Consider the following 5443-nt stretch of genomic DNA (forward strand, 5'->3'; position numbering starts at 1 on the left):
TATGCGTATCATCTACATCCTATTATTTATCTGTCTGTGGGATGTACATCATGATGTGTCTCTCTGTAACGCACATTTTGCGTACGGGTCAGTAATATCAATAATTCATTCATTGTATCTACATAGTGTCCACATTTATTGTTTATTTCTCCCTAGGATCCACATTTTAATGTTTCTGTCTCTCTAACACGGACAGTTTAGTGTTTATATTTCAATAACATCAATATTTGGACAATTTTAGCATTAACTTTCTCATGGTAGAAATAAATCTGATACTCAGTTGAAGCTAGAGCCAGACGATTCTGTTATCTGAGAGTATCACTAAAGCCTCAGTGCAGTCTAGTAACGGTGTTACATCTCACAAGCATCCACTGCATCAACGGTTATGTCTGCACAGCGTCCACAGATTTTGCAGGGGATCGGGTGAGAGGTGAACAAATTAACTCAATACGTTTATCTTTCCTGTTGTAATTTTTCCTCAAAATGGATCCTACTTGACGTGCGTTCTGGCCTATTTTCTTAGTACCGAGCGTCCCTGCAACCCGGGGCCAAGATTCACAGACTTTGGGTAATGTCACACGGAGGCAAAAATCTACATAGGAATGTATTCTAGGTAGCACAGGGTGTTTCGTAACACCTAGACCTCAACAATTCATCTTATTACTCATTTTTATCCTCTTGAAAGTGCGGCAGATTTTATTAATACTACATGTATGCATATTACTCAAAGATTGTATCAAGGTGCAATATGCATAATAAATCTCCAAGAAAATGTGCTACGAAGTATTCTGTTGTACTCAGCATACCGACCTTAGTCACACTGTGATCGGAATCGGACATCTGACGCAAACTGTCCAATCTTCTAGGTCAAGGTTAAGTTTAGAAGAACACTCCGTTTCCCTAGACCAAGTCCTGTTTATTTTGTATTTATTTATTTATTTTTAACCATCAGACATAATGCAGGCGACAATATGGAGCGTTATGCCTAAGTTCTGGTCCACTGAGACGGGGTGTTCTATCTGACACATCTGTGTCAGAATATTTGTCTTGTTATTAAAACTAATGCAGCGAGGGTGCATGAAAGCACCAAATTTCTGATTATCTACAACAACTGTGCGAGCTGGATGTGGTCAGCATACATCCTGCCTTACACAGCACATTCAAGAGCAAGGCAGAGAAGTCCTATACACTTTTCTCTCATCATTAATTTTTGTCTGTATGTCTGTCTGTGTGTTTATCTTCCCAATTCTCTCTCTCTCTCTCTCTCTCTCTCTCTCTCTCTCTCTCTCTCTCTCTCTCTCTCTCTCTCTCTCTCTCTCTCTCTCTCTCTCTAACTAGCTAGACGTTCCAGATGGGGTGGCCATCTAATACAAGATGTTCATCCAAAGTTGAATAAAAGCTATAAAAAATACATTTTTAATAAAGATATCAGAAAAAAAAATGGCCAAGATCTCATTGTTCTCATGAAAATCTTTGCAAATCTGCGTCCTGACGTGTTTTATTTTCATTAGGAAATATACTGTACAAAAGGATACGGAGATATTGTGTGTATGATAAATCGCTATGGATAAAGTGCTGCGAAATCTCCAGCACTACCTACAACTGTTAAGTCTCTTTGTGAAACCTTTCTCTGTGCTTATGGGCAGTGTGCCACCGAAAGTGAGTAAGCACTGTGTTGACAAGATAGAGACTGGGATATTAAACACTCTTAAATCAATGAAAATCTACGCATACAATGTAAGAAGCCTCGCTGAAGATTACAAACTTGATAACTTAATGGCTGAACTGGAAAACATTAGTTGAGATATTATAGGTTTGAGTGAGACCCACAGAAAAGAAGAAAATGTAATTCAGCTAAATGACAGTGGCCACCTATTATACCACAGAGGAAGGGAAAATGAAAGAGTTAGTGGTCTAGGATTTCTAATTAACAGAAATCTTACAGACAACATTGTTAAATTCAGTAGTGCATCTGAGAGAGCAGCAGTGGTTGTAATTAGACTGTGCAAAAAATATACCCTGAAAGTGATACAAGTATATGCACCAATTTCTCAGAGCTCAGATGAAGAAATTGAAACATTCTGTGATGGCATCTCCCAGATTATGGAAGATGAAAAGACCACCTATACTATACTCATGGGAAACTTCAATGCAAAAGTTGGAAAATCAAAAAATGGAGAAGCATGTATGGGAAAATTTGGAGTGGGAGAAAGGAACGAAAGAGGAGAAATGTTGGTAAACTTTGCAGAAATGTTTAACATGAGAATAATGAACACATTCTTTCACAAAAGAACAGAGAGAAAGTGGACCTGGAAAAGCCCAAATGGAGAAACAAAGAATGAAATCGACTTCATTATAGCAGATAAGAATAACACAATCACAAACGTCACAGTTATCAACAAAGTAAATACTGGAAGTGACCATAGAATGGTGGGTTGCACAGCAAGATTCAATATCAAAAGTGAAAGAAAGAAGATGATTAAAGACAAAAAGATATGCCCAATAAAAGTCAGCAAAAACAAAGCAGCTTTTCAGTTGGAAATAAGGAACAGATTTCAGGCTCTCAGTTATGCTGACATTGATGAGTTGAATGACAGACTAACGAAAGTCCCAAAAGAATCAGCGGAGGTAGTAGGAAAACCTAATACAATCAAAACCGGGAAGTATTCAGAGAAGACACTTGAGCTTATGAAAAAAAGAAAGGTAATGAAAGTAAAAACAAGAAAGATGAAATAGAACGAGCGGAATTAAATAAGCTTATCAACAAAAGACAAAGAGAAGAAAAAAGAAAGAGAAACATGGATCAAATCAAAGAAACCATCAAAAAAAGAAAAAAGTCTGAAACAGGTCCGAAATAAAATGGCACTTGGAAAGCAACAAATTACATCACTATAAGACAAAAACGGTGAAGCCATTAAATGCAGAGATATGATGCTGAAGCGAGTTGAAGAATTTTACAAAGAACTGTGTGCATCAAAGACAGTAGTACCAATAGCTAACTCTTCTGCTGACACAAGTGAAATACTTGAGATAACACCAGACGAAGTAAATATTTCTCTTAAAAATATGAAAAGAGGGAAGGCTCCGGGAGAAGATGGAGTAGTAGCAGATTTACTGTTGGATGCAGGAGCAGAAGTACAGAATAGGCTTGCTCACTTATTTACCCAATGCATAAAACAGAAGAAAATTCCCAAAACATGGTGTAATGCAATTGTTATTCTACTTTATAAAAAAGGCGACTCAAAAGACCTTAGTAACTATCGACCAATTAGCTTGCTATCGGTCATTTACAAACTTTTCACTAAAGTCCTTACAAACAGAATAGCTACAAATTTTGAGGAAAACCAACCTCGTGAACAGGCAGGATTCCGATGCGGGTATTCGGCCACTGATCATCTGCACACAATGAATCAGATAATTGAGAAAACTACAGAATATGATAAACCACTGTGCTTAGGTTTTGTTGATTACGAAAAGGCTTTCGATTTAGTGGAGCACATACCAATTATAAATTCATTGCGGGAACAAGGAGTGAATGAGAACATTGTAAAACTGATCGAAAACATATATAAAGAGGGAACTGCTACAGTCAAATTACATAAGGACTCAGAGAAAATTAAGATTGAGAAGGGCGTGCGTCAGGGAGATACAATTTCGCCAAAGTTATTTACAGCATGCCTAAAAAGTATTTTCAGAAAGCTAGACTGGGAAAACAAAGGAGCAAACATAGATGGAGAAAAGCTAAACCATTTAAGATTTGCAGATGACATTGTCCTAATCTCAGAAAAAGCAGAGACGTTGCAAGAAATGTTAAATGACCTGAACAGAGAAGGTCTCAAAGTAGGGCTAAAGATGAACCGGAGTAAAACTAATGTTTAATCCTCAAACACCAAAAAGCGTCATATGAATAAGTGGAGAAATTCTTGAAGAAGTTGAGGAGTACAATTACCTGGGACAAATACTAAAATTAACGAAAGATAATGATAGCGAAATAAAAAGACACATTACAATTGGATGGAAAGCTTTCGGTAAACATAGAGACATTATGAAATGTAGCTTGCCAGTTTGTATGAAACGAAAAGTATATAACGAATGTATAATTCCAGCTATGACGTATGGTTGTGAGACTTGGAAACTGACAAAATCGATGGGAAATAAATTAATTCGTTCTCAGAGAGCAATGGAAAGGTCAGTGTTGGGAATATCTTTAAGAGACAGGAAAAGATCAACTTGGTTGAGAGAGCATCCTAAAGTCAAAGATATTATAGAAGTTATAAAAGAACAGAAATGGAGGTGGGCAGGCCATGTAGCAAGAACAAGGGATAATCGATGGAGCAAGAGGTTGACTGACTGGACACCGAGAGATGGTAAGCGTAGCAGAAAAAGGCCAGACAGGAGGTGGAGAGATGAGATAGAGAAATTTGCAGGGAAAACGTGACAAAGATTGGCTCAGTCAAGGAATTCGTGGAGAAGGTTGGGGGAGGCTGATGATATATATATATATATATATATATATATATATATATATATATATATATAATCATCAGCCGTTTGAGTGTCCACTGCAGGACCGGCCTATCCCGACCGAAGTGGAGACGATACAGCCAATGTATCTCTACCAAGTGGCATAGGCTGTCTGGCAGAGATTGTATGTAGGGTGAGAAGTGCTTGTAAGTGTAATTGTTGTGTTGGAGTGGCTTTGGATATGTGTGTGTATCTGTGAACCAAGTGTAATCGGCCCGTGCAAGCCGACTGGGTGCAAGCATACTTTATAGTATGCAATACTGGTTCAACCACAGCACCCCTTATATCCGCCAATGCAGTACGTGGCTAGAACAACGCTCCCCAAGTTTATTACCCTGGCGGGCCGCGAACCTTCATTCTTCAGTGTACGAGACAACGCACACTTTACCATTGTACCACAGGGGCTCCATATACAGTATATATATATATATATATATATATATATATATATATATATATATATATATATATATATATATATATATATATATATATATATATATTTGAGCAATGACATTTAGGAGTCTATTGAGGTGCAATTTGCTGAATAAATCGCTGATGAAATTTGACGAAGTCTTTTGTATGACCCTAAGTCTGGTTGTGAATGCCCTCTGTGATGTGTTCGCTACTGGGGATGATGGATGTGGCTTCACGAACCATAGCTCAGACCCTAAAAGACCACCCCGGCGCCCCGTGCCTTCACCTGACTTCCTTACGGCGTGTACTTCGGCGGGGGGTTTGTTTACTTTGAGACTATGAGGAGGGGTTGTGGGTCAGCCATGGAGGATAGGCATAGTTCAAAACCTATTGTTTTCTTTCCCTGTCACTGACATATCTCCCGTGTTTCGTTTGTCTGGTACCGTTCTACTCTTCTTTTACCTTAATTAGCGCGCTCTTCCACCGTAACAGTGAAGGAAGA

The sequence above is a fragment of the Coenobita brevimanus genome, chromosome 24 (genome assembly GCF_032717465.1).
Source record: "Coenobita brevimanus isolate Jiangsu-jjx chromosome 24, ASM3271746v2, whole genome shotgun sequence".
Lineage (NCBI taxonomy): Eukaryota > Metazoa > Arthropoda > Malacostraca > Decapoda > Coenobitidae > Coenobita > Coenobita brevimanus.